The sequence below is a fragment of the Triturus cristatus genome, chromosome 3_2 (assembly GCF_964204655.1).
Source record: "Triturus cristatus chromosome 3_2, aTriCri1.1, whole genome shotgun sequence".
NCBI classification, from domain to species: Eukaryota; Metazoa; Chordata; class Amphibia; order Caudata; family Salamandridae; genus Triturus; species Triturus cristatus.
The window spans coordinates 854,067,300-854,079,313 of NC_140584.1; the positions used below are offsets into that span (position 1 = coordinate 854,067,300).

General features: G+C 47.9%; 1 long non-coding RNA gene across 1 annotated transcript in view; it reads left to right on the plus strand.

Moving 5' to 3' along the window:
• Nucleotides 1–10,707, plus strand: part of LOC146858304 (uncharacterized) — a 46,111-nt gene extending 35,404 nt beyond the window's left edge. The window contains exon 3 of the long non-coding RNA XR_014979677.1: nucleotides 10,446–10,707. This is a non-coding gene — a long non-coding RNA (uncharacterized LOC146858304). The remainder of the gene's footprint in view (nucleotides 1–10,445) is intronic.
• Nucleotides 10,708–12,014: the final 1,307 nt, after the last annotated feature.

Genomic DNA, 12,014 nt, shown 5'->3' on the forward strand with positions numbered 1-12,014 from the left:
ACCCTGGGTTCTGAAGTGGACTCTGGCCTAGTCAGAGTACCCACTCAGGCATTGCTGATTTATGATGGAGACATTGATATGTCCTTCCTAGTGAGCCCCAGTAATCTGGGCAAATACAAACAGCAGCCTGTAATAAATGGCAAACAGGCTTTGGCATTCAGGGACACAGATGGTAGTGTCACCATGGTGGCAGAGGATCTTGTGGACCCTGGGCAGATCATCCTGGGCGAAATGTACCAGGTTACCAATGCAAGCAATGTCAGGACCAACCGTAGTCTGGCAGTTGTGAATTTCTCCTGGGGAGGGGTAACTGGCCTCAAGACGGTAGTAGTCAGTTCAGATCTCCCTGTCGAATGTCTATTGGGCAATGATCTAGAGACTTCAGCCTGGTCTGAAGTAGAGGTATGGACTCATGCTGAGATGTTGGGCATACCTTCAGAGGTATTTGCTGTGACCAGGTCACAGGCCAAAATGCATCAAACTGAACCAGCTCTGGATCCTGAAAGTATGGACCAGGTGCTACCCAAGAGGAGGAGCAGCAGGGTTAAGGCAGTGCCTTCCCTCTGTCTCAGATCACAGATTCCCCTCCTGAGGGAGGAAAAGCAGATCCTGAAGAAGGAACCGCCCCAGAGGGACTTGAGCCTGATCAGGTTGAGATCTTGGGGGCAGGGGGACTTTCTAGGGAAGATCTGAGTAAGGAGCAACAGTGCTGCCCCTCTCTTGAACCCCTCAGACAGCAGGCTGCTGCTGAGGCTGCTGGGAGTGCTAGTGGGTCCCATAACATTTATTGGGATGAGGGACTCCTATATTCAGAGGCTAGAGATCCTACCCCTGGAGCCACCAGGAGGTTGGTAATACCTCAGAAGTTTAGGGGGTTCCTCTTCACCCTAGCACATGACATGCCATTGGCAAGACACTTGGGCAGAAACAAGACCTGGGACAGGCTTGTTCCACATTTTCATTGGCCACATATGTCAGAGGACACCAAGGAGTTTTGTCGCTCCTGTGTCACTTGCCAAGCCAGTGGCAAGTCAGGTGGCACAACAAAGGCCCCCCTGATACACTACCTGTGGTGGGGATACCCTTTGAAAGGGTAGGGATTGACATTGTTGGTCCCCTTGACTCTCCAACTGCATCTGGGCACAGATTTATCCTGGTGGTAGTGGATCATGCCACCAGGTACCCAGAAGCAAGTCCCCTGAGGACCACTACAGCCCCTGTGGTGGCAAGAGCCCTCATTGGAGTTTTCTCCAGCGTGGGTTTCCCAAAGGAGGTCAAATCTGACAGAAGTACCAACTTCATGTCAGGATATCTAAAAGCAATGTGGAAGGAGTGTGGTGTAACTTATAAATTCACTACTCCCTATCACCCACAATGCAATGGGTTAGTTGAACGTTTCAACAAAACCCTAAAGGGAATGATTAAAGGCCTCCCAGAAAAACGTAGGCGAAAATGGGACCTTTTACTACCCTGCCTTTTGTTTGCTTACAGAGAGGTTCCACAGAAGGGGGTTGGTTACAGCCCATTTGAACTTCTGTTTGGGCATCCTGTAAGAGGCCCATTATGTTTGGTGAAGTAGAGCTGGGAGTTACCTCTCAAACCTCCCAAACAGGATGTGATGGACTATGTACTTGGTCTCTGCTCCAGGATGGCCGAATACATGAAGAAGGCAACTAAAAACCTGGAGGCCAGCCAAGAACTTCAAAGAACTTGGCATGACCAAAAGGCTGTGCTGACTGTATACCAGCCAGGACAGAAAGTGTGGGTGTTGGAGCCTGTGGCCCCAGCAGCCCTCCAGGACAAATGTAGTGGATCCCATACAATTGTTGAGCAAAAGGGAGAAGTCACCTATCTGGTGAATCTTGGAACTCCCAGGAGCCCCCTTAGGGTGCTCCATGTCAACAGATTGAAACCATATGTTGACAGGGCTGACATGGGCTTGCTCATGGCAACTGATGAGGAACAGGAGGAGGAGAGTGACCCTCTCCCTGACCTGCTCTCACAGAACCCTGATGATGGGTCAGTAGATGGTGTTGCTTTGGCAAGCAGCCTCACTGACCATCAGCAAACTGAATGCAGACAAGTTCTGCAGCAGTTTGGAAATATGTTTAGCCTGACCCCTAGTCAGACTTCCTGGTACACCTGGAGACAGGCTGCCTGTCAAGAGTAAAATCTACAGGCAGCCTGACCATGTCAGGGACTGTATCAGGACTGAAGTCCAGAAAATGTTGGAACTAGGTGTGATTGAGCCTTCAGATAGCCCTTGGGCTAGTCCAGTAGTCCTTGTGCCCAAACCTCATACCCAGGGTGGTAAGAAAGAAATGAGGTTTTGTGTAGACTACAGAGGCCTCATTGCAGTCACCAGGACTGATGCCTATCCAATTCCCAGGGCAGATGAACTGATTGATACTTTGGCCTCAGCCAAGTATCTGAGTACATTTGACCTAACAGATGGCTATTGGCAGATCAGGTTAGCTGAGGATGCCAAGGCCAAAACAGCATTTTCGACCCCTGGTGGGCACTACCACTTTGTGGTGATGCCCTTTGGTTTGACGAATGCACCTGCCACTTTTCAGAGGTTGGTAAATAAAGTTCTGACAGGAATGGAAACTTATTGCTCAGCTTATCTAGATGATATTGCTGTCTTTAGTTCCTCCTGGCAGGATCACCTGGTCCACCTCAGAAATGTTTTGGAGGCTCTGCAAAAAGCAGGCCTCACTATCAAGGCCACTAAGTGCCAGATAGGGCAGAGTCAGGTTGTGTACCTGGGCCACCTTGTAGGTGGAGGCCAGGTTCAGCCTTTACAGAGCAAAATCCAAACCATCATGGAATGGGTAGCTCCAACCACCCCGATACAGGTGAGAACCTTTTTAGGCCTGACTGGGTACTATAGGAGGTTTGTTAAGGGATATGGATCTAAAGTGACACCCTTAAATAATCTTACCTCAAGAAAAAAAACAAAAAAGGTTCAGTGGACAGCTAGCTGTCAGAAGGCATTTGAAGACCTAAAGTAGGCCATGTGCACTACCACCATCTTACAGAGTCCAGACTACACCAAAAGGTTCATTGTCCAAACAGGTGCTTCTGAGCTGGGTGTGGGAGCTGTACTGTCTCAACTGAATGATGGAGGTCAAGACCAGTCAGTAGCTTTTATAAGCAGAAGGCTGACCCCTAGAGAGAAACGTTGGTCAGCTATAGAGAGGGAGGCCTTTGCTGTGGTGTGGGCCCTGAAGAAGCTGAGGCCATACTTGTTTGGCACTCACTTCATAGTTCAGACTGACCACAAGCCCCTCCTATGGTTCAAACAGATGAAAGGTGAAAACCCAAAACTGTTAAGGTGGTCCATTTCCCTAAAGGGGATGGACTATACAGTGGAACATAGACCTGGGACCCAACATGCCAATGCAGATGGACTCTCAAGGTATTTCCACTTAGAATATGAAGACTCAACTGGTCACAGTTAGTTTAGTGTCCCTGCGTTTGCGGGGGGGGGTTGTGTAGGAGAGTAGGATCTGCACTTATGTTGCCCCCACTTTTTTTCTGATGTTAACACTGGTTTCTGGCTATAGTCTGGCTGGGACCCTGCTAATCCGGGCCCCAGCCTCTCTGTTCTCTCTAAACAACGTGGAGTGCATATTAGATGCACTAGTGATTGGATTCTGTGGTACCTTATGAGCCCCTAGTATATGGTACCTTAGGTGCCAAGGGCATAGGTACTTCACAGGCCTGCCAGGGGCAGGAGCATGTATTATGCCACCCCTGGGAAGCAGACTAAATCTGACACCTCAGGCCTGCTACTGCAGCCTGGGTGAGGTAGTGTTAGCACTCCTCACTGAGAATTAGGTTCCCTATATCTCACCTTACACACACATATAAACCTATCAGTCACCCCTAAGGCAGGCCCTATCAATCCTGAGGGCAGGGTGCTTGGTTTCCATGTGAGGGGTGCCTCTGCCTGAGCAGGGCCCCTCTGCAGCTCTCAGAGTCTATTCTCTGTGGCTGTTTGTGGATGCGGCTAAACCCTATACTCTTAAGTGCATTATAACGTTGCGGTAAATGCTAACTCTGGGATGACTGCATCAAAACATGTCGTGCTTGGTGTCAATCGCTTTGGAATCATACCCCCACACCAGTAACTGATGTGGGATTATGAACCCACCCTTCTAGAGGGGAAGACATGTACCCACTGTGGAAACACGGTAGATTCCTGAAAGAGCCCTGGCATCACAAAATGGATGCCACCAGCACAGACACTTGGCTGCCCTCCTGCTGCTGACCGAAACTTGCAGTGGAGGAGGCCCAACAATAGGCATCCTGTCACAGGGAGGTGTAACCACCTTCCAGACAGGATTTAGTGTATTGGGGCAGGGTGGGTGCACTCCTAGAGTGCTTTGAAGTCCTGCACTGGGGGAGCAGTAGGCTCCTCTGTGCATATGCCAGCTGAAACCGGTTCGGGGGCTACCTGCCCCTGCCCTGGCGCGAAACTGGACAAAAGGAAGTGGGTGTAGCCACCCACTCCCCTGACCCTCCCATAGGTGGGATCATAGAGCTTGTGCCCCCCTTCCTTCTAGTATAAGTTTGGGAACCCTTGCCATTGCAAACTAGATATCCCTGGACGATGCTCTGAAGAAGAATCCTGGACCTTCGACGTTCCACTACCTTTGGAAGACTGAAGAATCTCCCTTGGAGTCAAGGAGTGACTCCCCTACTTGGCAGGCACCAAAACTTTGCATCAACGGTCGCAAACTTACCCGCTCCTGCCGGATTACGAAGTCCCTGCAGCCCCGGAAGTGGATTTTCTGACTTTTCCAAGGCCATCTTGAGTCCCCAGTGAAGCTGAGGCAAGTGGACCCCACGAGTGACGAGGAACAGCAATACCCAGGTATCGTGAACTATTGTCGAGTGCAATCCCTTCAAGAAGTTCTACGAACTGTGCATTGGCCCACGTGTGGTCCAAGCCTCCAGCAGGATTTGCTCCTAAGATCAGAGGTTTACCTCGTCCGGAGTGACCGTGGGCTCCTGGTGAGTGAATCCTCCCTAGGCATCTTCGCGATCCCTTGACAGTTGGCTTGTGGGTCCCCTGAAAACTTTTCTACAGAACCAAAGGGCTCCACTGGTTGCTCCAGGCCTGCCCTGACTTACCCTCACTGGGTGAGTCCCTCAGACCTCGCTGACTTTTTACACTTTCCACAAGACTTGCTGTTGCCAAGGCTTGTTGGCTCCAATCTGAGTGCCGACACTGCAGTAAGCTGCAGACTTCGTGGTACATGCCGAATCCAGCTCCTGGTCATCATCGACACTTCCTGGACCTCGTGGCTGAAGAGTCAAGACACCTGTGATCACCTCAAATCACCCGACGACTGTTGGCATCCATCTTCCTGGGCCCGGGTCACTGGCTAGTTACTTTGAACACAGTCTCCTCTGCTTTCAGGTCTTCTTTCTTCTGAATCCAGCCTTGGATTCCACAGGACACTTTTCCTGTCTTCACAAGCAGCAAGTCTTCTTTGGCTCCCATTGAAAACGACGCCGCGACCCGACACCAAAAGACACCTATGCACCCGGCTTCCCTGGGTGAGGTAACTCCAGCACTACGGTGCTCCTGTGTGTGTTGGCTCTAGAACTACTTACCCTGTAAGTGACTTGCTTGTAGACTCTCCCGAAGTATCCTAAAACTTTAAAAATCCAACCGCGACTTGCTCAATTGAAGTCTATTGGGATCCGCGGCTGTGTTCTCACACTGCATGCGTCTCCCGTGGGTCCTTTACTTGCCTGCCTTGGGTGGATTAGTGAGGCCCCACCACTTCTACAGGCCCTAGGCCTTGTCCCCTCGCAAGTCAATATTCTTATACCTCTTTTTTACTATATGGTCTGGTACGCCCTTAGGGGCCCAGCCATATAAGTGCTTAACTTGTTGTGAACTGTTGATTTTTGCATATGTTCCTGACTTCTAATCTCATAAAGAGATTAGTAGAGTGTGTTAGAAATAAATACATATATATTTTATATATATACCTGTGTGGTGTCCTTTCATTTGGTAATTCAGGAGATTTAAAGGTAAAATAAGCTGCTTTACATTCCTCTATAGACTTAGCCTGAAGGCTGCTCTCCACAGCTACCACTAGGATAGCTTTCTTTAAAAGGTTGTCTTAAACCTATCTACCATAAGAGTCTAATTGGACTGGTGCAAGGTGGCCACTTTAACTAGTGACCAGCATATGCCAGGCCAACTTCTCACATTGGTGGGCAGCGTGTGGGATTACAGCTTGCCATTGTTTTACCAGAAAATCTCTATTTGAATTACTAACTGAAAACCACTAAAGGTACTCAAGGTACATATAAAGTCAAGCTTAGTATCAATAAGTTCTACTGAACTTAGAGCTGTGTGTCAAGGGATAGCACACCCTTTCTACAGCTCAAGCTAGGATCAGTAGGCCACAAACTAGTGTAGGTAGTACAACACTGCACAACACTAGAATGTCCTTAAGGGCTGGAACCAGTGGGTCCACCCAACCTCAGAAAAGGACATGACTTTCTTTGACTTGAAAGCCATGTGTGCTGCAGGGCACCTGAGGATAGGACAGAGTCCCTCCACACTACACCTGATAGATCTGCTAACAACAGATGATCTTAGATTAGCGCTAGGCGCTAATAGGTCTGAATCAGGGGGTGGGTCAATCATAGTCTCTGGGTCAGATGATGAAAATCAAGATGACCTGGACTCTGTGGTTGAAGGGCCAGATCCAAAAGGATCTGTAAAGGACAGAGGAATGCTCCCTAAGAGAACTGACAGAGTGGGGGAGAGGCCTAGCTTCCCTTCTAGGGAATCTGACCACTCCTATCACTCTGGCAGAGAATCTGTCCATCAGAGGAACTTATACCTTCCTAGAAGGGAAACCTCCTCTGAAAGAATGTACAAACTGCTGCAGTATGAGGAAGCAAGATTTGCCCTCAAAACCAAGCAGTTGGCATTAGATAAGGAAGCCCTTGAGCTCCAGAGAGCTTCTATAAGAGAGGGTTTAGAAACCCCTGGTGGCAGCAACAGTGTCTCTAGAGTCAGATATTACATTCCAGACCATAGGAACCTGCCCAAGGTTATTCCTCCCTACCAGAGTGGGGATGATATCCACAAATGGATACCTGCTATGGAAAGGGCCTGTAGAGTACAACAAGTCCCGCAAAAGCAGTGGGCAGCAATCTTGTGGCTCTCCATTTTAGATAAAGGTAGAGACAAGCTCCTCACTGTTAGAGAAGAGGATGCTGATGATTATGAAGTCCTGAAGAGTGCATTAATAGATGGGTTTGGCTTAACCACTGAGCAGTACAGGTTGAAGTTCAGAGACACTCAGACGGCACAGACTCAGGACTGGACTGACTTTGTAGATTGTGCAACCAAGGCTCTGGAGGGTTGGCTGGTTGGTAGTAGAGTTACTGATTTTAAGGGATTGTATAATCTTATGATGAGAGAACAGATCCTTAATAATAAGTCAAAAGACCAGAAGTCTTCACAAGGGCCCCAAAAATCTGATTCACAATCCAACAAGGGAAAAGGCCAAAAGGATGATCAATTCTGTTTCCACACCTTTGGGGGGTCGGGTCCAATACTTCTTTCTCTTCCCAGATGGAGAACCATCACTCAGGATGCATGGATCCTACAGGTGATTCAGGTCTTCCTGAGTTCTATCAGACTCCATATCTAGAACCCCCTCCCCATCAGTTACATTTTTCCCAACAAGACAATTATTTTATGAACGCAGAAATAGAGGACTTGCTGCGGTAAAATGCGGGAGTGGTTTCTGCAGCAATGTCTTTCTAGTGCAGAAGAGAGGAGGCGGACACAGATTGGTCTTAAATTTGAGGGAATTCAATCAGTTCCTCACTTACAAACATTTCAAGATGGAGGTATCCATCTGTTGACAGATCTACTGAGGAAGGGGGACTGGATGGTACGTTACTTTAGACTTAAAAGATGCCTACCTTACCATTAACATCTACCCCGCACACCGAGGTGGTCTGCAACTCATGTGGAAGAACAGTTGCATTGAATATTTGGTCCTTCCTTTTGGACTTTCTTCGGCTCCATTGTGGTTCAGCAACCTGATGAAGCCTGTGGCAGCCCACATGAGGGAGCAGGGAATAAGACTGTTAATATACCTAAATGACATACTCAGTCGATGTCCCTAGCCACCCTACATTTAGAGGTGACGGTTTCCCTTCTTCAGGAGTTGGACTTAATCATCAAGTCCAAGTGAGTTCTCTGCCCCTCCCAGTCGATAGATTGTGTGGGGCTTGTGATAGACTCCCATGCGGCACAACTCAAAACACCCAAATCCAAGTTGCGCGACTTGAAGAAGGAAATTGAGTCAACCCTTTCCAAGCAGATGGCATCCCTGTGGGCTATCACCTGCCTAGTCGGCCTTCAGGCCTCATCGATTCAAGCCATATTTCTGGGCTCCCTTTACTATTGGGCTCTCCAACGCCTGAAGGCTTGTCACCTTCAAAAAGGTTTGCCCTACACGGACTAGGTCCCACTGACGGACTAAGTGAGAGACGAACTCCGTTGGTGGACAGGACACGTGGATGCCTGGAACGGCACTGCCATCTTTAGATCACTTCCCGAAATAGTGATCGAGTCTGATGTCAGTCATTGGGGCTGGGGCTAGGGGCCTCTTGTGGGGAGATGTTCACTGGAGGCAGACGGTCTCCTCAGAAATTGCCCCTTCACATCAATCGCTTGGAACTTTTGGCGGGGTCCTTCGCGATTCGGATTCGCGATTTGGATTTTCTCACCCAAATCAGTGTTGTGTTGCATACTCCTTCGAATGGACAACATGTCAGCAGTGAGATACATCAACAAACTGGGGGGCATGAGGTCCCTGTTGTTATTGGAGATTGCCAATGACTTCTGGCACTAGCTGAGTACATCCCGGGCCCATCCAACACAGTGGTGGGCTGGAACTCCAGGCACCTGAGGGATTACAGCGACTGGCAGCTCCATCCGTCACTGTTTCAAATAATCTAGTCAACCTGGGTCCCATGTGTGATAGACCTTTTTGCCTCCAGATTGAATCGCCATCTAGTGAAAGCCACAGATGCATTCTCCCAGGACTGGTTGTTGACTCTAAATTATGCTTTTTCCTCCGTTTACCCTCATTACCAGAGTGGCGGCTCACATTGTCTGTCACTCTGCAGAGATAGTCCTAGTCACCACTCTGTGGAAGTCTCAACCAGAGTTCCCGATGCTGTTGGAACTAGCATGTGATTGCCCACTGCTCCTTCCCTGATCTCAGACGTTGTCCAGGGCTCTCAGATGGAATTGCACCCAATGGTAATGTCAGGGCAGTTCTCCCCGATGGCCTGCAGGCTTTCAGGCAACAATGGACGTTGCCAGGCATTTCGGAGATGGCCTCCGAGTTTATACAACAAGCCTGGGCACGTTCTACCCGAAAACGATATTCTTCAGCCTGGCAAGGCTGGGTAGGTTGGTGCCTGAAACGACAGGTGGATCCTGAGGAGGCTGAGTTACAACAAATAATAAATTTTCTTTCGCATAAGGCCTCAGAGGACCTATTATACAACTTAATTAAATAACTTACGATCGACCATTTCTGCAGGACACGAAAAAATTGATGGTAAACCGGTAGGTATGCATCCATTGGTCTGTAAGCTGCTTAAAGGTAGTGGTGAATCCTCCTAGGGCTAAGTATTCCTTTTTGTGGGATGTTTTGCTGGTATTAGCTTTGTTCGACAGACGGCCAGACAACTATCAGCAGTCTAGAAGACAGTTGTCGGCCAAATTGGGCATACTTTTGTGCTTGTCTGCCTGCCATCATACGTCCGATGTGAGAGTTCTCGACGTGACAGGTAGAGTATTCACTCCCGAAGGAGTTTCATTTACTATTTATGGCAGAACCAAAACTTTATCACATTGTATTTACTATACTGCTTTTCCTGCTAATGCAAAGATTTGTGTAGTTCAATATGTGAAGAATGTACCCATAATTTACGACCTGTTGGTTGTATGAGATTGTTGATTTCTTTGCAAAAACCTTTCAGACCTGTGATATCTGCCACGATTGCTACATGGCTGAGGTCAACCATGTCATAGGCTGGTATTGACACGCAAATGCTTGGTGCTCATTCTGTGAGAGGGGCAATAGTCTCTAAGTCATACATGCTGGATACTACTATTCAAGATATATTGAAATCAACTGATTGGTCTTCTGAATCTACATTCTATTATAAACCTGTGGACGATATTACTTCTGTAGTTTTTGATAAGCGTTAAACTAGCATAATCTGAAGCCTCCGGTCCTGTGATAGAATAAAACATTTGCTAGTATTTGTGCCAAGAATTTTCAATTTTATTAAGGGCATGCATTATGTTTTCCCACCCTTATATGCTGGGTGTTTTGCCATGGGTATTACGGATGCCTTTTTTCTTGCAGGTGCAGAACAAGGAGAGTGATCCCTTTCGAGTCCTTGGTCAAGGCTGACACTTTGTGTCCAGGTTCACGTTTGAAATATCGTTAATGTCAAAGATAGCCGCTGAGAGAGCTGTTGAGACCGGATTTATTTATTTTTTTAGAGATGTTGCTGTTATTTCATCATTTGGTGCAAAGAAAGAGGCTCGCGAGATGTGGTCAATGTGTCATATATGGACAGAAGGGCTTTGATTGGTCATTCCATAGCATTGACTCATGGGAAATGTAGTTCATTATAGGTTTTAAAGATTTTTAATGGCTGCTGAGGAAAAGCAGTAAAAGAAAGAGAAAAAAGTATCTTTGCCTCTGTGTCCTTAATAGAATTGAAAATTCTTTGTGCGAATGCTAGCAAATTTTTTATCCTCGTCTCTGTGTCCATAGCTGCGAAGGTTTCAGATTGCTATGTGTGACGTTTTCATAATTTTAGTGTAATTATGAGTGACATTTCAACGACGATGAGTGATACTTTTTCGGAAGCAAAATCAAGCAATGAAGACTGGGAAGTCATACATATCAGCAAATATACCAATTTGAGCAACAAGACACTCTAAGAAGATGTTAAAACTGATGGAAAGCACCAAAATCTGAAGCACCTACTGCCCTCCTAAACTGATCGTACTGTTAAAAAAAAACGAGGACTCAGATCTGCACCCCTCTCATTGACAGTGCACGCTGCACCAATGCAACAAAAGAACGTTTCTGTTAATTTCAGCAAAGTCAGTTATTGTAGTAGGGTCAGATTAACTGTTTTGAAATCCGGTGCAGTGTGCCTATCACTTGCTCACCTTGAGTAGAGAAAATAACATAATGACTGCAATACGTGGGATGGGGCTCACATGAGAGCCCACATCATTGTTTGCTGGGGTACTGAATGTAGCTGAGGTGCAGACTCCATTTCCCATATTTGTGTGTTCCGCTTTATTTTCTTCTGCTGTGACAAACGGAAACAAAAGCTTTACCTAATGGCTTTCTTGACTGCTCGGCCGGTTCCCGGGTGACCTCAGAGAGGCTGAGGCAGGCCGCGGTGGTTGGAGAGGCGGCATGTTCGTCACCTCAGCTACCCCGGCTGGACCTCTTGTAATAATCATCTGCTCCTACAGTGCCTCTGCCATGACTGTAGAGCCCGCATCACCGTCCAATGACCGCCAGATCCAGGAGGCGCCAACATAATGACTGCGCTGTGATGGGCCCAGGAAACTTTACCCTCCACACACTCAGAGTTATGGCTACATCGGTTGTAGCAATCACGTGATACACCAGGTCACGTGAACGCTGGCCCCAACAGCTGTATTAACCATGAACGCTCTTTTCTGCAGCGAGCACAGCAATCAGCTACTAGTGGTTGGTGCCACACTCCTGACCTGCCATTCACAACAGACTTTGTACACTTGACATTACAGCAAGACAGTATGCCAGTGCAGCACGCGTTCCGCGCTACATGCTCATCAGCAGTGTTTGGCCAGGGCGGCCATTTCCGTCCACTTGTCTCTTCGTCTGCACCGGCGGTGGTGTCAAGGAGATGCTAGAAATGCA